This window comes from Oryctolagus cuniculus, chromosome 4 (assembly GCF_964237555.1).
Source record: "Oryctolagus cuniculus chromosome 4, mOryCun1.1, whole genome shotgun sequence".
NCBI lineage: Eukaryota > Metazoa > Chordata > Mammalia > Lagomorpha > Leporidae > Oryctolagus > Oryctolagus cuniculus.
In genome coordinates, this window is record NC_091435.1 from 16,134,740 (window position 1) to 16,158,247 (window position 23,508).

Below are 23,508 nucleotides of genomic sequence, written 5' to 3' on the forward strand. Positions count from 1 at the left end.
TACAACTCATGACTAAATAAAGAAATTGTGATATGTATGCATGATGAAAGACTACTCAGCCTTAAAAAAGAAGGAAATCCTATCTTTTACAACAAAATAGATGAAACTGGAGACCATTATGCTTGGTGAAATAAGACAGACCTAAAAAGAAAAATATGTTTTCCCTGATATGTTCTAACCAATATACAGGACACAAATGTAATGTATATGAATGAAATTGACATTTTGAGATTTGATTATTGTTTGTAGCCTTTGTCTACACTCTTGAGGAATAATGGTTTTTCTACTTTTTATTGTTGAATTCTTTATTTAGTGGAGGTTTAAGCTTGTGAAGATAAAGTAAATTGAAAATACTTCATTGCAAAAATTAAAAGAAAACTAAGAAATTAAGGAGGAGGGAATGTGGGTGTGAGGGAGGGAGGGTAGGCTGGAAAGTATCATTATTCCCTTAAAACTGTATATATGAAATATGTGAAATTTGTTTCCTTCATATAAATAAAATTTTTTTTAAAACTATGCATAGATCTTTAAAAATTTGTGCCAACTTAAATTTATTTTTAATTCCATTTTCCAGAACTTTTTGCGTTACCCTCACATAGATAACGCATAGGTAATTTATAAACACCTTAGTGGTAAAAATTTTATAGATAATAATACTAGGTACACCATTATGCCTGAAGAAGTATTTATTTAGAAAGAAGGAGCTATTAAATGATCTCAACAATGCACACTTAATGTATATCCCCAGGGAAAAATGAGTGAAAGAGTGTTGTGGGAGCCCTCCATGTGGCCATGCAGTCTCAAATCACAATAACTATAAACCTAAAATCATCTTGATACAATTTGAGCTGGAAGAGTCTTGAGGGTTACTTGACAGACAACTTTTCTATACTTGGAAGATGGTCTTGGTGAAGATGACTCATCACCCTCTGCTTGGATGTAAATGATAGCAACAGAAATCATGAGTGGAAATCACATGGAGTTAGATTATATAAACAAAAACTTCCTGACAATTAGAATTATTAACCACGTCAGGAGCTGCCGTGGGAAGTAGAATTCAAGAATTGAAAAGCAGTAGATAACACACTGCTAGAGGAATTCTACCATGAGTAAGGATTAGACTGAGTTAGCAGTCCCTGGCTCTGGCTTAGCAGAGTGCTCACATTCATCCAGCTGGTCAAGTATCTAAGACAGCACCTGGCACGGATCAGGCATTGAAGGAATGTCCATCCCTCTCTTTTTGCACTTAGAGGTGGTTCTTCTGCCCATTAATGAAGATGAATTTTTTTTAAGATTTTATTTATTTATTTGAAAGGTAGAGTTACAGAAAGAGAGAGGGAGACACAGAAAGGTCTTTCATCTGCTGGTTCACTCCCCAGATGGCTGTAATGGCCAGAGCTGAGCCAATCTGAAGCCAGGAGCCAGGAGCTTCTTCCAGGTCTCCCACATGGATGCAGGGGCCCAAGCACTGGGGGCCATCCTCCACTGCCTTCCCAGGCCAAAGCAGAGAGCTGGATTCAGAGCACAGCAGCTATGACTCCAACCAGCACTGATAAGGGATTCTGGTGCTACAGGTGGAGCCTGGGCCCACACTGTGGTGGCCCCTGAAGATATATTAAACTACCTCATCATCCAGCAATTGCACTCCACTTTATTTTATTTATTTTGATTTATCAACCCTCTAATTAAGAAATAGGGGGAAAACAGCTGACTCAAAAAGTAAGTCAAAATTTAAATTTACATTCTAGTCTATCCTTATGAAGCTGTTATCAGACCAAAGTCCATATTTTAATGTTTGAATAGACTTTCCCAAGAAGGGATCACTAGGATTTATGTCACTAAGAGGCAGGGACATTGTTTTCTTACAAGAGAAGATTTAAAAGAAGAAATTGGCATTTGAAAGTGCTGAATCACTTCACTCACAGATGGATGGAATGGAAATGAAGTGGAGGAAAATGAGCATTGGTGCATCGGTGGTTGCTTCCCAGATCATAGAATGCAGCAAATTTTAAGATTAAAGAATTGTGCAATAATATGATGGTTATGGAAAGCTTTCTTTTCTTCCTTAAAAGAGGATAGGGCATAAGTAGGAAAGTTGCAAAACAATAAACCCTTTAAAATATAATAATGAGGAATACCCCACTCCTTCTCAAAATTAAAGAGCATGTAGTTACTAGAAACTCCTTCATATCTTCCCGGCATCTAGATTTGAGGAACATTTATTTACTTGGGGTCATGTACATGGGGCCAAAAAGCTGACCCCATGGCCTCCAACTCAGCGACTTTAGGCAGATTAGTTGAGTCTCCAAACTACTGCCTCATCCATATACAGAGATTATATAACATTGACTTCATTTGGTCTTTATTAAGATTAAATAAGATCATATTTATCAAGCAATGAGCATGTACCTGGTAAATCATGAACATCTAAAAATATTAATTACACATGCATATCTGTTATCCCAGAAGTGATATCAGAGGGAATTTTTTTTTTTTTTTTTTTTTTGACAGGCAGAGTGGACAGTGAGAGAGAGAGAGAGAGACAGAGAGAAAGGTCTTCCTTTGCTGTTGGTTCACCCTCCAATGGCCGCCGCAGCCGGTGCACTGTGGCCAGCGCACCACGCTGATCTGAAGGCAGGAGCCAGGTGCTTCTCCTGGTCTCCCATGGGGTGCAGGGCCCAAGTACTTGGGCCATCCTCCACTGCACTCCCGGGCCATAGCAGAGAGCTGGCCTGGAAGAGGGGCAACCAGGACAGAATCCGGTGCCCCGACCGGGACTAGAACCTGGTGTGCCGGCACCGCTAGGCGAAGGATTAGCCTATTGAGCCGCGGCGCTGGCTGGGCATTTCTTATTTGGAATATATTAACACTATGAAGCACTCAAGTACTTGCTAAAATGTTTTTTTTGAGAATTTTTATTAGTAATTGTTCATATTTATTGGCTACAGTGAAACATTTCAGTGCATGCATGCCACATGTATTTATCAAGTCAGGACAATCAACATTACTCCTTCTTTGTCGCTCCCCCTCTTCGTGGAGGAGCAACACAGGGCCCTGCGCTGTTCTTTCGTCTGCTCGGCCCTCCCCGGGTTTGCTGCTGGTTCTTCCCGGGTTGGCTACTCTCCCTTCCACCTCCGTGGAAGGGCAGTTCCCCCTGGCCGCATTCCCCACTTCCGCAGGGGAGCGGCACACCGCCGGCCGGGTCTCTCGGGGGCTGCACGGGTGTTCCTTCAGCTAGATGTTCCCCATAGATGTTCCCCGTGCATGCCGTCTCTCTCCTCCTTTATAGTCCTCCTCCGCCAATCCCAACTCGGCTGAGTACGCTGCTCTCCAATCAGGAGCAAGTCCTACAGTTAATTGGTTGAACTGGAGGCAGCTGTGCGGAAGCTGTTTACTTCTCTCCCAGCGCCATATTGTGGGAGAGCAGATGCATAGAATAAGTCCTAATTCGAGTAACTTAGTCCAGTCCGGATTGCTCCCCACAGATCCCCCTTTCTTTTTATTTTTTAGCGTTGATACGCGCCTGTCTTCGGTGTCCCGCGGAACACACTCTGCTCTACTTGCTAGAGTTGCCACAGGCTCTTACAAGTCCTATCAATCAGGAAAACCGAATCCGGGTCCTCTCTTCGCCATTGTGAGGAGGTTTTTAGGCGCTGATGCATGCCTGTGTTCGGTGCCCTGCAGCGCATGCTCTGCTCTGCCCGCAGGGGCTTACAAAACCTATCAGGCAAACCGAATCCAAGCCTTCTCATTGCCTTATTGTGGGGGAGACTTATTAGTGTTGGTTCGTGCCTATCTTCGGTGACCTGCAGCTCATACTCTGGTCGAGCTTTGCTGGCGCTTACCGCCTTAAATCAGGCAGACCGAATCCAAGCCTTCTAATTGGCATGTTGAGGGGAGGCCTTATTTTTCTCTATTTCTCTATCTCCGGGCATTCCTACCTCTCCCATTTCACTTCTATCTTCCAGCATTCCCATTTCTCTTTTACTTCACTTCCAAACTTCTGTTTCTCTTATCCCCGCGGCTTTCCGGCACCTCGCCCCGCCGGCGGGTTCCCGGCTCTGCGCCGCTTCAGCCCGCGCGCCTCTCTCATCTGCGCAGCTTCCCGGCTTTGCGCGGCTCGGCTTCGCGGTCTCCACGCTTAACCCTTTCGCGTCTGAACCACGGCCTACGCCAGCGTTCCCTATCTATTCACGCCCCGTGCTCTCTCTGCACGCGGCGGCTTCCGCGAGTAACACAGCGTAGCTTGCGTCTCCGCCACTAGGATTCAATCTAAGTTCCCCGGGCTAGCCTGGCGAATTCAACCCAGCGTACGTCTCCGCCCCACGATCTGGCTTCCCGTCCTTTGCTCCCCGGGCTAATCAGACGGATCCCAACCTGGCTCACGTTTCAGCTTCTGGCTTCAACTTTTCGCCCCCTATTCCCGGGCTAACTTGAGAACCCCAAAGTGGCTTCCGTTTCCGCCTCGGCCTGCCCCCCGCGGCTTCAATTTCCCTAACACTTTTCTCTACCCGGTATGTTTCCCTAAGTTTTCTTCCAACAATATTCCTCCCTCATTTCTCCTGGCCTCTCCCCACAGTCCGCGTCTGAGTCTGTTTGTTCTAGCTTTCACTTTCGCTTTCAACCTTAGAGATTTCTCCCAGCTTCCCCCCGTAGTCCGTATCCGAGTCTATGCCTAGGCTTTCAATAGCTTCTTCCGGCTCCTTTTTCGTCCGGCTTTTCCCTAGGCTGTTTGCTAGTCTCTCTCTCCGGTAATTTCCCAGTTCTTCCCGTTTCTTCCCTCCTAAGTTTCATATCCGTCCTAAGTTTCCTATCCGAGCTAGGTTTCCTATCCGAGCTAGGTTTCCTATCCGAGTCACGGCACCATTATGTCGCTCCCCCTCTTCGTGGAGGAGCAACACAGGGCCCTGCGCTGTTCTTTCGTCTGCTCGGCCCTCCCCGGGTTTGCTGCTGGTTCTTCCCGGGTTGGCTACTCTCCCTTCCACCTCCGTGGAAGGGCAGTTCCCCCTGGCCGCATTCCCCACTTCCGCAGGGGAGCGGCACACCGCCGGCCGGGTCTCTCGGGGGCTGCACGGGTGTTCCTTCAGCTAGATGTTCCCCATAGATGTTCCCCGTGCATGCCGTCTCTCTCCTCCTTTATAGTCCTCCTCCGCCAATCCCAACTCGGCTGAGTACGCTGCTCTCCAATCAGGAGCAAGTCCTACAGTTAATTGGTTGAACTGGAGGCAGCTGTGCGGAAGCTGTTTACTTCTCTCCCAGCGCCATATTGTGGGAGAGCAGATGCATAGAATAAGTCCTAATTCGAGTAACTTAGTCCAGTCCGGATTGCTCCCCACACTTCTTTGATATTACTTCATGGTGGGACTCTTGGAGCCCCTCTCTTCTATCTGTTCATAAAATATAGAACAGGTAAATATTACACTGTCTCCACTACTACCCAAGATCAACAAGAACTTACTGTCAGAATTTCTAACCATCAAAGTCAGGAATTACAGAAAGCACTCTGTCATCTACACAGTTTGTCTAAATAAGGTGAATGCAATATGGATGTCCCTATTAATCTGTCCTTGGCTGATAATAACCAGGGGTTGAAGGTGGGAGGAGTGATTGCTTCTCTACTGAAGAGGCACAATACTTTGAGGTGATCAAAATGTTCATCCCCATCATCATTCCCTAATCATTTCAAAGTTTGCAACTCCCCAAGAAACAGAGAGTCACAAGGACTAGCAGAAAGGAATCTGTCTATCCTGGTAGCTATTATTCCAACAGTTAAAGCACTGTGGAGCAGGACAGAAGGAATGAGGATTCTGGTAACAAAACATGCTGGAGAATTATAATGTAATTTTTAGCATTCTACTCTCAGAAGGTCAGCAGTAAGAGTAGGAGAACATCCTCTCCAGCACCATGTCATTGAGCTTTCCTGACCCTTGGGATAGGGGCTACCCTGGAGGACATGATTTCCACTGTGTATCTGAGAAGAAAAAAGGCATCCTTTCCCCTTATCCATGGGAGACACCAAATCTGGCGAGTGTTCTGCTTTCTGAGTAAGGAAGGGAACAGCATGAGTCTGGAGCCCTGCACATACAATAGACCAGAATAAGAGAAAGGGAGAGAACAGCTACTGACTCAGAAACAGAGCTCATCTCTGAAACTCATTTACTGAAAGGACCAGAATAAAGTTCTAAGAAACTGGGGCCCTTAAATAAATCATAAGAAGGCCTAGCTTTTGCAAAGGTCCACTAAGAGCAAATAGGTTAAGGTGAACTGAAGAAGAGAAAAAAGATGAAATTAAGCTAAATCTGAAACAGATTTTAAAATAATGGCACTCTTCTCTTCAAAGGCACCTAATGAGCCCAGGGAAGTGATGGAACAGCAACACATAAAGGTTAGTAGCAGAAAAAAGGAGCAAGTAAGAAGCAGACATCACGCTGACACATTCAATGTCTCTTACAATGGGCAAATTTCAGAGCCTCTTACAAGAGCAGAAAAAGGCAAAAATGCTAGTATGAGTAAATGATGATCTTGATGGAGAGTTTGGAAAACCAATTAAATAATTTAATGTCTTTCTTAAGGGAGCACTAAGATAATTACAAGCAAAACAGTAATCAAAATTATGATAAAAGAAAATGTTGCTGAACTGAAAAAGTCCTAAGTATGTAAGCAAAAGGACTCACTATCTATAAAATAAGTAGATGAATACATAAATTATGCATAGAATATTCAGGAACTTTTTATATCTACAAAGACAAAAATAACCTTTTATAAACATTAATTTAAACAAAACCTGGTCACTATGGAGAAACAAAGTCAAGATGATCTTATACTTCTATATATTAAACTTCACATAGAGAGAAAAAGTCTACAGAGTTTTAAGAAGAAAAATTGGGAACTTAAGAATTTTCAAGCAATAAGAAGAACATTTTTTTAATTATTTATTTGAAAGGCAGTTACAGAGACAGAGTGACAGAGAGAGAATCAGAGAGAGAGAGAGAGAGAGACAGAGATCTATTTATTGACTCGCTACCCAAATGACAGCAACAGTCAGAGCTGAGCTGGTCCAAAACCAGGAGCAAGGAGTTTCTTCCAGGACTCCCACATGGGTACAGGGGCCCAAGTACTTGGACCATCCTCTTCTGCTTTCCTAGACACATTAGCAGGGAGCTAGATCAGAAGTAGAGTAGCCTGAACTTGAACCGGCACCCATATGGGATGCTGGTGCTGCAAATGGTGGCTTAACCCGCTACACCATAGCGCCAGCCCCAAGAAAAACATTCTTAAATCCAAATTCTTACAAAAAGTCTTATAACACTCTTCTTGGAAAAAATAACCTGAGATGTCTCTCCACAGAGCAAAAGAAAAGGAAAATGAGAATCACAAATCTCAGTTGTATTAAAAAGTAAATGGTATGAGGGCCCATGTTATGGCACAGTGGGTTAAGCTGCTACCTGCAGTGCCAGCATCCCATATGGCACCAGTTCAAGTCCTGACTGTTCCAATTGCTATCCAGCTCTCTGCTAACACACCTGGGAAAGTAGTGGAAGATGGCCCAAGTGCTTGGGTCCTTGCAATCACAAGGGAGACCCAGAAGAAGCTCCTGGCTCCTGGCTTTGGTCTGGCACAGCCCTGGCCATTGCAGCCATTTGGGAAGTGAACCAGCAGATGGAAGACCTGTCTCTCTGTCTCTGCCTCTCTCTCTGTGTAACTCCATCTTTCAAATAAATAAATAAATCTGAAATAGGAAGGAGGGAAGGAAGCAAGAGAAACAAAAAAGAAAGAAAGAGAAAGAAAAATTGTATCAAGAACTGAAATCATCTCAATGGTGAAGTTAGCCTAACTAATTGTCTTACTACAAGCTGATACAAATGATAAAAAAAACAAGTTTGAAAATGAAAAAAGTAAAAAATTTCAACATAATTTAAGAAGAATTACATTTATTAGAAAAGTCTACAAAGGAAAGGGACAGGCACAAAGTTGTAATAAATTTATCATGTTAGGAGGAGGGAAAATAGTTGGATTTTCTTGATAACTAAAGAAAATATGCTAAAGAACATATCTTTAAAACTTAAGGGAAATCACTAGGAGGCCCTGAAGACGATATACCATTTCCAAAAATGAGATAAATGATGCAAAGAAAATATGGTTCAAAACAGAGTAAAAGATACAAATTATAACACAGTTTGCTGAATTAATTAGGATAAATTGAAGTGTGGTTTTTAAACATATGACTTTGTTTCTTTATCAGTCTTGTCAGGCTTAGTCATTCCACAGAGTCATCACAGACCAGGATATGTCCAAATTTCTGCACCAGTATTCTAGAGTGTGATCCTTGTCTCAGAATCTCATGTCTGTATGCTACTTAGCAAAAAGGAGAAGGATGCACAGTCCTGACCTCTCTAAGAACACTTTCCAGAAGTTGTCACTGCATGCTTAGTTCCTCATCTGTAATATTTATGCCAACATACCTGACATGGGAGGATAGTAAATGAATAAAGAACATTCAGGATGCCTATTGATCTTGGACAAGCTAAACATGGAGAAAACATTTCTGCTTTCAAATAATTGTAGTAGTTAGATCAGGAAGGAAGTAGTTAGATCTGGAAAGCAAACTCTTTGGAAATCCAAATAAACCTATGTTTCCACTTTACTTTTTATACCAAAATGAATTTTTAACCATGAAAAAAATGAGAAGAAATCGTGCTAGAAGTAAATTATTGATTTTTATAGCCTTATGATATACTCCAAGAATTTTAAATTAAATAATTTGATTTTAAAAAGATTAAATGCATAATCCTTCAACATAAAAAACATAAAGATGATAAAACAAAAATATTTAGAAATCTGGGAAAACATATTTTGACCATAAATGCTAATGATTATTTATATAACATATAAAAATTTATAAATAAAAAAGATGAATATCTCAATATAAGAATAGGTTAAGAACATAAGTAAGGAACCTAGAAACTAAACACTAAATGGAAAACAAAGGTTTAAGAAAATTTTTTACTTCACTAAGAATCAATGCTGTTAAAGTTAAAATGAGATTATTTTTCTCATATAAAATATCAAATTTTCAAAGACCAGAATATAAATGATGGCAAAAATACTTGAAACAGGAGCTGCCATTCAATATGGGTAGAAAAAGCAATTTGGCTATGAAAGTCAAAAATATTAAAATTATTCTATGACTCTTGACTCAGCAAGTCCTTCCTAAAAATGCATTCTAGGAAATAGATATAGATTAAATGTGTTACACATCTATAAGGATGTATAGAACACTGGAAATTGAAAATAGCCAAAACGTCAAATAAGAAGTTAAAACAATTACTATCCTCCACAAGTGTCCCTTTTATTCCATTTAAAAGTATAGTATATTTCTTCTATATTACTAATCATATTATTTAAGTTTGAATTATATTGTACAAAATTGCTTATATTATATGTGCCTACATCACATACGTACCTTCTGAGAGATATAAACAAGGATATGTTGTCTTATTCAATAGTGTATTTTGAAAGCCTAGCTGGGCACAGTAAATCAGCAAGGAATCAGAAAATGCTTTCATAAATAATATGACCTACTGAAAACCAATCATAACAATTCTTTTGCTAATACAGTAAATATTTTCTGAGTAACAACTATGTGCCAGAAACCAAGCTGACCTCAGGGATTCAAAAGCCGACAAGATGTTTTCTACTCTTGTGAAGATTACAATCAGTGTGGAAGTGGGAGACAGAAACAAACATGTATATAAATATTTAGAAAGTGTAAAAATGACTATGAGCATAATCATCAAGGAGATGAAATAGAACATAATGAGAAAAAGACTTACTTTAGTTAAACTGGCCTGAAAAAGCATCATAATGATAATATTTAAGCTAATTTCCAATGGATAACAAGTTCGCACATGGCAACAGTGAGGAGACAAGTATTTTAAGTAGAGGGAAGAGCATGTATGAACACCTTAAGGCACAAAAGACCTGAGTGTATCTGACAAAGAGTGACTCATATAGTGAAGGAATAGAACATCCTGAAGTTGTAGAGGAAGGAGATAGATCACAAAGATCTGTGGAGCCTTCCAGTTCTGAAGGAGTTTGGATTTATTGAGAGTATAATGAAAAGCCACTAAAGGTTTTAAAGTAAAGTTTAATTTATGTTCTAGTAGAAGATGATCACTCTTGCTTACATGTGGAAAATGGATTGTAGAAGAGCAAGTATGAAATCAAGAAACCTATCGAAGAGGCACTGACGTAAGCCAGATGAAGAATGGGCCATGGCCAGGGTGTTACCCATGAAGAAAGAAGAAAGTTAGATGCAGAGTCAAGATATTTTAGGAAGTAGAATCAAATAGAGTTGCTGATGCCTGAGATAAAATATAAGTGTTGTTGAAAAAATCAGGATTGACTCTTAGATTCCTGGAGCATAATGGTACTATTTACTGAGATAGGACAGAAGGAGGATGGATTGATTTGTATAGGAAAAATGAGAAGTTCTATCTTGGACATCTGATTTGGGATGACTAAGTAATCCAGGTTGACCTGTCAAGTATACCTGGGTTGCAGGTATAAACTCCAGAGTCTTGAGCCATATTGATATTTTTAAAGCTGAGAATTGATGGGATCACTCAAAAAGAAAGGAGAAAAGGAGAAAAGAAAAGGACTCAGGACTTAGACCAAAGGAAATGAAATGAATAACAGCTAGACAGAAAAGGAAACTGATAGGAGAAGTCAGTGAGTTTGGAAATCGAAGGAACAATAGCCTACTGACAGCCAAGAGAAGAATATTTCAAGCAGAGAAGGCCCAATTCCTCCAGATGCTGGATGGGTGAAAATGAAGATAGAGAAGTATATATTGCATGGGGCTGTGTGGATTGCCAGTGATCTTGAGATAAGAAATGTAAATGCAATGGTGCTTAGAAGAAGCCATGCTAGAATAAATTGAAGAAGAGTTAAAGAAGTAGAAACAATACAGTTAATGACTTTGGAGAAGTTTGGCAGTGCAAGGAAATAGAGAAATGGGTGTTACCTTCAGGAAGACATGGAACCAAGGGAGCAATGGTGTTTCTTGGTGGTAGTACTTTAAGATAGGGTTGAGAAATTGGAACGCATTTACAGAAATGATAAAGCAGAAGACAGAGGTAAGTTTATAAGAGGAGTGATAGAGAGTAACAAAGTGAAGTGTTTTTAAAGGTTAAAGAACACTGGATGACGAGAAGAAGGAGAGGAACTGGAATTTGCTAGGAGGAAGAAAGTGCCCTCCACTGTGAGATGGGAGAAGGTGAAGGTGACAGCTACAGGTGAGGGTTGGTTTTGTGACATTTGCATTAGTTATCCTTTGAAGGTCTTTGTTTCACTGGAGCATGAGGATAGGTCAACAGCAACATGATGCTAAAAGGGGGTATAAGCTTTGGGGACAGCATAAGGAGTAGCACTGGAAAGCAGGAGAGAAGTTTCTTGGTCCCAGTGGGTGCATATCCAAGCTTTAGATCACCAAGTGAAGGGAACAGTCCAAAGAAATCATTTCTGCTAGCATGAAAGCAGGTGCAGAGTGGAGGAGGAGAAAGCGCTGCTGGGCACACATAAGGAAGATGAGGAGAGCTGACAGTACTTCTGGGGAGTGATTATAATAAGGGACCATGGAATATTTAATGGTGTGTGCAAGAGTAAAAGGATAGAAGGAATTCAATAACATTTGTAAAAAGAGAGATTTTTCAGTGGAGAGAATACAGGTGATTTTCATCTTCATCTTTATGTGGGTCCTTGCTCTCAGAAGTTTCCACATTAAGTGTACCTTTTAGTCCTAAATACAATAATGTTTTAAAAAAATTAACTAGAATAGTAGCAAAGTAGTTATAAAGAGCAATCTTATTAAAATTGAGGTGGAGTAGCAGGTTAGGCTGCAGCCTGTGACAGCAGCATCCAATATTAGACCACCGGTTCAAGTCCTGCTGCTCAGCTTCCAATCCAGCTCCCTGCTAATGTGCCTTGGAAAACCATGGAGGATGACCTAAACCCTTGGGCTGCTGCTATCCATGTGGGAGAACTGGATAGAGTTCCAGGCTCCTGACTTTGGTCTGGCCCAGCCCTGATCATTAAAAGTGGCCATTTGGGGAGTAAACCAACAAATGGAAGATCTGTCTCTCTTTCTCACACTTTCACTCTCTCCCTCTGTCTCTCCAGCTGTGTCACTATCCCCTAAAATAAATAAACAAATCTTTAAAAAAAAATTGAGGTGGAGAAACTGAGTATCCATTATAATGCATGATTCAACTGAAATCCACTGACTGAAACATGTAACATATATTACAAACTTAAAATTCTTAAATCTATATACATATAATTACATAAAATTCTTAATAAGTTAACACATTAAATATAGAAATACATGAAATATTTAAGTTTATAATGGATTTTGACAAAGCCATATCTGTCACCTTTGAATGCCACTGGTCTCATTACTCTGAAATTGGATAAATTTAGGTAAAGAATCTTGGCTTTCCTTTATCTTGGCTCTCCTTTATAGAATATGCTTCAGGTTATCCAGATATATGTCAAGGAAAGTTATGCCCTGTAAAATAATTCCAACTAGTTCAGAAAGCATGATTGAATTAGAGAAAAAAAACATTTTGCAAGCCCCAGTGAAATAACAGACATAGAAAATTATCATTGATGTTGGTTAATGGGAAATGTGACAATGGATGGATCATGCTGACAACATCTAAACCCATGGATCAATCCAAAAACAGGACATTCTGCACTGTTGAAGTGATACAACAGCAAATACCCAACACTGACTATGAAGTACTTATGCCTCCCATAAAAAGGGAACCTAACTTTAGTCAAGTTTCTAGGCTTACAACATTTAACAAGAAATATGTAGTAGAAAAAGAAACTAAACAATACCAAACAAACACAATTGAACAAATCTGGGATGTGGGAAATTCAGCAAGCAACTCACCTCTTCAACAAACAGATGGCTTAAAATAAAAGAGAGAAGAGAATTTGTTAAGTAGGAACAGAGGGGTGAGTGTTGCAGCACAGTGGGTTAAGCTACAGCTTGGGACACCCATATTCCATATCAGAATGCCAATTTGAGTCCTAGCTTTTCTGCTTCTGATCTAGCTCCCTGCTCATGCACTTGGGAGACAGCAGATTATGGTTCAAGTGCTTGGATCCATGTCAAACAAGTAGAAGACTCAAATTGAGATCCTGGATCCCAGCTTTGGTCTGGCCCAACTCAAGCTTTTGCAGGCATTTGGGGAGTGACTCAATAGACGGAAGGTTTCTCTCTCTCTCTCTCTCTCCCTGTCTCTCTCTCTCTCCATCTATCTCCCCCTCTTGTCTATCTTTCAAAATAAATATTTTCTAATAAGTGGGAATAGAGGCTTCAGGGAAATATCAACCAAATTTAATGAAGGATCATATTTGGATGCTAATTTGAAAAAAGGTACTAATACAAAAAATGTTTGAGACAAGGAAATTTGAACATGGACGTGAATGATGGCTTTTAAAATAGTGACTTTATTAGGTATGATAATGGCATTTGATTTATATATTATATTATTGTGCAACCTTGATCTGCCGGAGATGCTTTTTGAAATATTTATAGGTTAAATTAGTGTAACCTGGCATAGGAGATTGATTAAACACAATTGGTAAGCTATTGATAATTATTGGGACTGGGTAATGTAGTTTCAAGTTTATTGTACTATTCTCTCCAATTCTGTATATGTCTGAACATTTCCTTGAAAAAAAATTTAAAATCAAGTTGAAATGAAAAAAACAGGATGCCATTAATATCTGAGTCTTGAGACCAGAGGCTCATAAAGCCCTTTCAGAAGCTTAAATCACCTGAAATTTTATATTACACAAGACTGATCCAAATATCAATGAGTGCTGTTATTCTCTTGAACTGACATTTGCCTGTTTTCAGTGTCAGTTCCAGAATTTATAATAACTTGAGCCATTCAGCAACCTGTGAAGAGCTTTCTTCACTGCTTGGCAGAAAAACAAACAGCGTTCTTCAATCACTACTGAAGTGCACACCCACCCCAGTCTTTAAGCAGGGGAATAACTATAATGGGATTAAAATTCATAGCTAGTTCCTTCATAGCCAGCAGTTTAACCACTCAGGATTCTTAAGACAGAGCAGAAGAACAAGGAAACATAAGTACATAGTATCCATGTGCAATGAGATATACAAATATTTACCTGGCTTAGGCCAACAGTGCATGGAGTTTTAATATATAATCTATTGAGCACAATGTGCAGATCCAAGTATTGAAAGTGAGGCTGAGATGTAGCAATTTAGCAACCCCTATGGAGCACTGTAAGCCTCTAAGAGTTTCGTTTTGCAGAACTTCTAATGGGAAAAGCATCCAGCTGTCAGGAACACATCAATTTTTCTCCTTTCCTCTCTGCTTCATGCTTTCGTGACCTGGGGTACTTCCAGAACCTCTGTGCCTTTTTCACAAGCATCCTGCAGCTTTCTTGCAGCATCTACACCTGCAAGCTTCTCTACACCCAGGTTCTGCCCTGGTCAAACCTACCCCTACTAATATCACCGCACCCCTGCTGCTGCTGCCACTACACAGAGACACATACTGGAATTCCCATTCGCTTGCATACACAGGGTAAGAGCAGCAGATCTCAAAGTGTGGTCCTGAGACATTCAACTTGAGCATCCTCTGGGAGCTATTATATAGGCAAATTCTTGGGCCCATCCCAGACCTACAGAATCAGAAACTCTGGGAAGGGGGTCTAGCATCCCCTCCTTGAAGTGATTCCTCCAAGTGACTGTGGTGCACAGCAAAGCTTGAGAAAAGTAGAAAAGATTCGTGCCTTTAATGAGTAGGTAGGTGTAGGGGAATACTACAGCTCTTTTTAATTCTTAAAAATATACACTAAGTTGATCATCTGTACATAAAGATATTTGAAAATGAATCTTGATGAAGAATGGGATGGGAGAAGAAGTGAGAGATGAGATGGTTGTGGGTGGGAGGGAGGTTATGGGGGGAAAAGCCGCTATAATTCAAAAGTCGTACTTTGGAAATTAATATTTTTTTTGGACAGGCAGAGTGGACAGTGAGAGAGAGAGAGAGAGACAGAGAGAAAGGTCTTCCTTTTGCCGTTGGTTCACCCTCCAATGGCCGCTGCGGCTGGCCCGCTGCGGCCGGCGCACCACGCTGATCCGATGGCAGGAGCCAGGTGCTTCTCCTGGTCTCCCATGGGGTGCAGGGCCCAAGCACTTGGGCCATCCTCCACTGCACTCCCTGGCCACAGCAGAGAGCTGGCCTGGAAGAGGGGCAACCGGGACAGAATCTGGTGCCCCTACCGGGACTAGAACCCGGTGTGCCGGCGCCGCAAGGCAGAGGATTAGCCTAGTGAGCCGCAGCGCCAGCCTTGGAAATTTATATTTATTAAATAAAAGTTGAAAAAAATTAAGACAAAAAAATCTAGACTGGGATGAGTATAATCTATTCTCTCAATCACAGAGAGAAAGGGAATAATTTAGGAAACCAAAATATATATCATCGGGGCTGGCACTTAGGTACAGTGGGTTAAGCTGCTGCCCACAATGCTGGCATACCATATGAGAACCAGTTTGAGACCCAGCTACTCAGCTTCTGATCCAGTTCCCTGCTAGTGCACCTGGGAAATCAGTGAAAGATGACCTAAGAACTTGGGCCCCTACACCCACTTGAGAGACCCAGATTGAGTTCCTGGCTTCTGGCTTCAGCCTGGCCCAGACCTGAATGTTGCTGCTGATTGTTTTGTTTTTTATTTTAATTTTTTACTTATATTAGATGAACAAACTTCATGTATGTCATTTATACAGATTTAGGAGCATAGTGATACTGCCCACCCTATGCTCCCTCCTGCCCATGCTCCTTCCCGCCCCACTCCTTCCTTTCTTGTTTTTTTTCTTTTAATTTTTACAATGACATACTTTCAGTTTATTTCACAATCACAAGCTTATCCTCCTCCAAATAAAGAATTCAACAAGTAGTGTTGAAAAACCACTGTTCCTCAAGAGTATAGACAAGGCTGCCAATTGTTAAGTGAACAAGTAGTTAAAGACAGCTCTCTCTGTCACTCTGCGTTTCAAATAAATAAAGATAAATAGTTGAAAAAAGATATACAGTCAATGTGAATTAATTATACTAAAGGAAGGAATAGGTCATGTAATAACAATTAGTGTTAAATAAATCTTATTGTTTTGGATTCTCATCTTCCAAATTAAGTTTAATATAAAATTGGTTTGCATTTAATAAATTTCTAAGGGTTCACTTTCATGTCCATTTTTTAAAAACACACCAACCAATGGAAATGCTGTGAAAGATAGTATTTGGAGAATTCTCTGAAGGATTTATGATATTTAAATCACAATGAGTAATGTCCACATGTGTAAGTGAAACTATGGCAAATGCTAATGTGATCCCTGAAAAGAGAGAAAATAAAACAGAGGGGGCCATCGTTTGGCACAGTGGTTAATATGCTGCTTGAGACACCTGTATCCCATACCAGGTTGTCTTGTTTAAAGACTCAGCTCCACTCCTAATTCCAGCTTGCTGTTAAGCACACCCTTGGAGGCAGTAAGGATGGCTCGAGTGGCTGGGGTGCTACCACCCACATGGGAGACCTGGGTTGAGTCTACAGCTCCTGGCTTCAGCCTGGCCCAGCCCTGGTTTTTGTGGACATTTTGGAAGTGAACTGGCAAATGAGATTTCTCTCTCTCTCTCTCTCTCTCTCACTTTCGTTCTCAGTGTGTCTGCCTTTCAAATGAATTTTTTTTAATTTATATATATATATATATATATATATGAGTATACAATAGAGTTTCTAGGGCATTCTCTTCTCTACCTCTCTCTGTCTAAAGGATGACAGAAGTCTATATTGCTTGAGGGATAAATTAGCAAACATGTTCCAAGACTGCAGATTTCTACCTGGCATCTCAGTTCAGATATGAAGAAAACTGTTGCTAAATTTGGATCCAAACACAGGCATGCCTCCTATAGAGGCTTCTATTTGCTGGATTCACTGGGAAGGGCCAGTGGGGTCCTCTCTTTGGAAAATCTCCAAGGAACAAATTTTCAGAATGAACATTCTGAAGTATGAAATGTGTGGGTAATGTTTCTAATTTCCCAGAATACATATGATTTCACATAATTAAAATGCCCAGAGTTTTTCTTTTACTTTGATTTTTATTAGGTTATAAAACTAGTGGGATAATTATTCATGTTAAAAAGAATTATTTTCAAGTTTTAAGCTATCACCATATTTCAAACTCTTTTCAAATTATCTTAATTATGGTGAGACTGGAGAGTATTTATAAATGTAGGAAAAAGTAACCCAGATGATAATATTTCAAATACTCCCTGCATTCTTTTTAATTAATAAACCCAGAGGCCATCTTTTGCAGAAATAACTGCCTTAAGCCTCAACAAAAGTTTCTGTATGAAAGTAACAAAGTTCAGCATTTTAAAGAAGGCTGTTTTATTACTGATTTCTATAGAAACAGAAAAAAATTGGAAAAGTAACCCATGGAGGAGATTCAAAGTATCCTAAAGGGAGCACTCCTTGAACTTTTACAGAATAGTAAAGATTGGCAATTTTCATTCTCTGCTGTATTTGCCAGTTTACTTAAGGCCTGGATTGTTATGACAGTGATCTACATAGTGAGACTTGAATTTGTTTCTGTGGAAATAAACAAAGACAAACCCAAGGAGAAAAACAAGGTCTACTTATTCAAAGCTTGTTGTAATAAGGGATGCAGCCACCATCACTTGCATTTTGCTAGAGATTCAAAGGTAGGCAGAGGCCAGCGCCGCGGCTCACTAGGCTAATCCTCCGCCTAGCGGCGCCGGCACACCGGGTTCTAGTCCCAGTCGGGGCGCCGGATTCTGTCCCGGCTGCCCCTCTTCCAGGCCAGCTCTCTGCTGTGGCCAGGGAGTGCAGTGGAGGATGGCCCAGGTGCTTGGGCCCTGCACCCCATGGGAGACCAGGAAAAGCACCTGGCTCCTGGCTCTTGCCATCGGATCAGCGTGGTGCGCCGGCCGCAGCGCGCCGGCTGCGGCGGCCATTGGAGGGTGAACCAACGGCAAAGGAAGACCTTTCTCTGTCTCTCTCTCTCACTGTCCACTCTGCCTGCCTGTCAAAAAAAAAAAAAAAAAAAAAAAAAAAGTAGGCAGAAAAGGGGCTGGCGCCATGGCTTACTTGGTTATTCCTCCGGCTTGCAGCTCCAGCATCCCATATGGGCGCCGGGTTCTAGTCCCGGTTGCCCCTCTTCCAGTCCAGTTCTCTGCTGCGGCCCAGGAAGGCAGTGGAGGATGGCCCAAGTGCCTGGGCCCCTGCCCTCTCTTGGGAGACTAGGAGGAAGAACCTGGCTCCTGGTTTCGGCTGGCTGTAGCAGCCATTTGGGAAGTGAACCAACGGAAGGAAGACCTTTCTCTCTGTCTCTCTCTCACTGTCTATAACTCTACCTGTCAAATAAATAAAAGCTAAAAAAAAAAAAAAAAAGGCTGCAAAAAAAATAAAAATATGTTTAAAAAAAAGGTAGGCAGGAAAGTAGAAAAGCTATACTAGGGTTCCTTATTTGGGAGGAAAATGATATTAAAGGTACAAACATTTTGGTGTAAAAAACTTTTTCATAAGATGTAGAAAATGTATTTAATGAAAAAAATATTTATGGGTTTCAAAAATATGTTTGCACCAAAGTAATCTTATAATTTTAATTCTATTTTTTATGAGCTTTGCGCAGTACCTTCATCCAGTGGAAGGCTTCAGGTATGCCATAATTAAAGGCCATTGACATGTGGAAGCTATAGGCAGGCTAACTTGAAGTTGGGCATGCAACTGCATATTTGGCATTCTCTGATTGGTCCTTATTTGGAAGTCAAGACAAAAAATTATAGAAGCCATTAGTTATCAATACTGCCATAGCCATGTGAGACCAATTATTACAGAATTAGCACTGACTTCCTGGACTGCCACCAGAGATAGCAATCTGACTTCCTATCAGTCTACTTCATAGCAGGCTGGCTTCCTGGACTGATGAGTGGAAATAAAGTTGCTTACCTGAGCAGGTTGGTGCAGGTTGTGGGTCAGAGTTCTGTTGATATATATGGTCTGGCCATTGTTTGTATATTCATCTCTCCCATTCACAGATTGATTATTATTTAATGTGTAGCTGCAAAGAAAGCATAATTCAGGCTCAGAGTAGGGTGCCTATATCTATGGAAATACAGGCCCAGCATCCATGGGAGGCGTAATATAATTCCGCTTATATGAGGGCCTATACAAGTGGAAACAAGTGTGAGGATGTGTTAAGAAACAGATTAGAGTTAAGAAATCTTGAACAGAGGTCAGTCCACAAAGAAAGGTTGGAAAATGACCTGAGACAGGCAGATCATTTTTGGGAATTCAGCATTACATAAATGAAAAATCCCGCCAATTCTAAAACCAAAGGCAGGAGAGGAGAGTGGGAACAAGATATCACATGCTTCACCTAAAGGTACCGCAAGACATATTGCAAAATCACTCTGTGAACCACATAAAACTAATCTATTGCATTGTGACCCAAAGGTGTGCCTGTTTGGAACCACTGCCCCAGAAGATATTCAGATAATAGGCAATAGTTTGGCTTTACTAGTTGGTCTGTTTCCAATTCTGTCATGATGTCCAAGACAACTGGCTATTAAATATGCATTTTGAACAGAACCCACTCTCCCAAGAGAGGCGAAATACCCTCTAACTGGTGGTTTCCAAAAGTAAATTATTTAAGAGATAGTTTTGTGGTATTTTTCCATGCACTGTTTAATTTGTATCAACTTTAGCTAAATTAGGGGAAGGCACAATAATCTGAAAGAGGGAATCAAAAAAGGGGTGCCTTGAAGAGACGAAGGCCACTTTTCCTGATAAGGAAGAGCCACAGGGAGCTCTGAGTCGTGAAACCATAGATCCACACCAGTCGCCTAGGTAGACTGGAGGAAGGATCCATGCGGCATTTTGCCACAAAGTTCTTTCATCCTTTTGTGCTGTTAAGAAAAACTACTACAGACCAGGTAATCTATGAATAATATAAATGCATTTCTTGCAGTTCTGGAAGCTGGGAATTCCAAGTTCAAGATATCAGCTGATTCAATATGTGGTAAGGTTCCCAACTCTTTGCTTACAGGATGGTATCTCTTGCTGTATCCCCACCTGGTGGAAGGCAGTAGGACAAGAGGGAATGGCCAGGGTGAACTCCACATCAAGGCCTTTAACTAGAGCTCTAACTCCATCCATGAGTGCAGAGCCCTCAAGGCCTAATTATCTCCTGAAGACCCCATGTCTTAATACAGTTGCATTAGGGAATAAAATTCAGTATAAATTTTGGAGGAGACAGAAGGGATTATGTCAATGAAGCAGTCAGAGCCCCTCAGAGAGCAGCATGACCACCCATGGCAGAGAAGAGGATGGAGAGGGAAAAGAAGAATGCTAACTCTGTGACTTGAGTAAGAGATCTGCCAGCCCCCCTGATAATGTGAGGATTACTCCCATGACCCCATCAAAAGGTCATGGTCATTGAGTCTCCATGGCTGTTTCTGGGTGGGTGTGCAGAGCAGAAGCACTATCTCTACCACTTCCTACAGTAATTTGCCCCTGCACCTTGCCAGATAACATCTTCAGATTTAAAAAAAAAACTGGGGCCGGCACCATGGCTTACTTGGTTAATCCGCTGCCTGAGGTGCTGGCATCCCATATGGGCACTGGTTCTAGTCCCAGTGGCTCCTCTTCCAGTCCAGCTCTCTGCTGTGGCCCAGGAGGGCAGTGGAGGATGGCCCAAGTGCTTGGGCCCTGCACCCCATGGGAGACCAGGAGAAGCACCTGGCTCCAGGCTTTGGATCAGCGCAGTGCCAGCTGTAGCGGCCATTTGGGAAGTGAACCAACGGAAGGAAGACCTTTCTCTCTCTCTCTCTCTCTCTCTCTCTCTCTCACTGTCTATGACTCTACCTATCAAATAAAAAAAAGATTTAAAAAAACTGAAGGAATATTTAACGTTCCTGTTTTTACCACTTGAATGTTTCACAATAGGTAAGCCTGTTTCTGTGATGGTGAGTTCACACTTTCTATCTGGAAAAAGCTTTTAGAAATTCACATTTGCCACACAAGTATGGTAAATTGTTTACTAAAATGGTCAAATAATATAAAGGCAATTTTAATATACTTTTTTAATGTTAGAAATCCAATAAATTATGGAGTTTTTGCACATAAAACTCTTACTGACAAAAGTGGGATATGAATTTTTCCCAAGTTACTTCTATTTAAGGAAAAATCCATTATAAACCAAAATATCATGGCTGGTTCTGTAATAAGGGAATTTCTCTCCTATTTTTGTGCTTTTTTGTTTCCCCACTGTAGTTTTGAAATATGTCCACTAGAGGACCATAGTATCTGTGACATGGACCAGGTCCACACTCAGGTCCACAGGCCTTTGTTCAACCTGCAGGCTTTTCTTGAGAAACCGTCTCTTGGCAGAATGCTCAAGCTTGCTTTACAGATGTTCCACAACTTCAATGCTAGAAGCTTTTGGCTTAATTCTTCAAAGAAAGAGTAGGGTGACTGATAGGGATCTCTTGTCCTACATGCCATGGAGTGTAGGATGTTGATGGTACTGTTTCTGTTGTCTCATAACTGATAAGAAAGACCTAAAACAAACGGTAAGAACACTTCAAGAACTTTACATTCTAAAGAGAACAGCCAACAGCTAGAAGCTGTAGACTCCTGCAAGACATTTTAATAGGTTGGACTTAAATAGCTTCATTGTTTTAACCATCCCCAGGTGTTTCTCGTGCCCTCTATCCCATATAAACATAATACCAGGAAGGAGAAGAGAGAAGAGATTGTTTGTCATGAGTCATCAGAGGAAAGTGAAGAGTTTTGATATTTTCCACAAGCAAAAGAGAAAGGGGAGTGCTCAGACTTTGGGGTATTGACAGCAAGAAAAGCTATCCAGATGCCATGGAACATCCACTTACAGAGCACACATGCTGACTTGCCTATTTCCTCTGCCTCTCTGAGAAGACAGGACCTACGAGGTAGAGAGAGAGGCCAGAAGTAGGCAAGCCAACCCTCCTGCTACTTGGTGTACAGGAATCCAAGTCCCCCATAGCTATGCTGGACACAGCAGAAGACAACTGGACTTCAGCTGTCTTATTGTACCCCCAAAAAAGAGGGTCATCTCCAGGGTGGGAGACTTCACCAACAGCAAGGTGTGTAACTGGTGACAATAGTTAGGGTAATTCAAAGAAGTTGAGCTAAATGATACCCCTGTTAGACACTTGGGCAGAAACTTGGGAAGAGGCCCTTTCCTTACCATGAACGACTCAGAAAGAATCTTAGATGTATCCCAAGAAAGAACTAGCCTGGAAAGTCCACGATCGCTAAGCATTCACACATGGTCCATCTCACCCTACAAGGGAGTAGTCAAGAAATGGCTATGAATGAGGGATCCACCTCATTACACCCCTCTTCCCACTCAAGGAGAAATTATATTGGAACTGAAGAGGATAGAGTCATCCTTCAATATCCTCAGAGAATTGGTTCCAGGACCCCTGCAGATACTGAAATCTCTTGCATAAAACGCCATGGGCTTTGTATGTAACCTATGCATATCCTCCTCTATTTTTAAATCATCTGCAGATTATTTATAATGCCTAATATAATACAAATGCTATATAAATAGTTATTACCCTGTATTGTTTAGGGAGTGATGATGACAAAAATGTCTGTACATGTTCAGAATAGAAGCCAGTGTTTAAAATAATTTTAATCTGATGTGGAGCCTGTGGATAAGAAGAGCTGACTGTATTTTAAACTTGCCTGATCTTTTAATATTCACAAATAGATTTTAAAAATGTATGAAACTCTGTGGGAAGGAGGTAGAATTTTCCCACCTCAGAAAAAAAAAATGAACAAATGTCTCCCGGGCAGAAATTGGGAGAACTGCCCTCTGCAGCAGGGGATGTGGCCCTGAGGTCACGAAAGCACAATGACAAACCAGGAGAGTCTAGAAAGTGACAGCTGCAGAGGATTTAAATTCCACGATGTACTTTCCTCAGACTTCAGGAGAAGTAAAATTAAGCAAATAGGTTGAAACTTTTCTTTCACAGCTTTTCCCAACAATTTAATAAAATTTGGTACCGCATTATAGCAAGTTTAGAAAGAGTGATGACTGAATCACAAAATAAGCAAGAGGGGAGAGCTTCCCCATTGTCAAATCTCTCCATCCTCCTCACCTCTATTCACTTGGGTGGTGACATGAATCAGAGTGTGGCCCAGACCCCCACTATCAGGCAGTGACAAGGTACTTGCTTTGGCTCACTCAACGCTTGTGTGCCCCCAAAATTTGTATGCTGACACCTCAACATGACAGTATTTGGAGATGAGGGCATTGGAAGGTATTATGTAATGAGGTTGGAACTCTCATGTTGAGATGAGTGCCATTAGAAAGCAGACCCATTAGAA

General features: G+C 41.1%; 1 long non-coding RNA gene across 10 annotated transcripts in view; it reads right to left on the minus strand.

Moving 5' to 3' along the window:
* LOC127494001 (uncharacterized) overlaps positions 1-23,508 on the minus strand; it is a 184,676-nt gene that overhangs the window by 91,115 nt on the left and 70,053 nt on the right. For 6 of the 10 annotated variants that reach the window (XR_011387744.1, XR_011387738.1, XR_011387746.1 and 3 more), the window contains one exon: positions 19,078-19,189. This is a non-coding gene — a long non-coding RNA (uncharacterized lncRNA). Of the gene's footprint in view, positions 1-12,434; positions 12,569-19,077; positions 19,190-23,508 lie in introns of all 10 variants that reach the window. The other 4 variants (XR_011387745.1, XR_011387743.1, XR_011387739.1 and 1 more) reach the window with 1 other exon arrangement.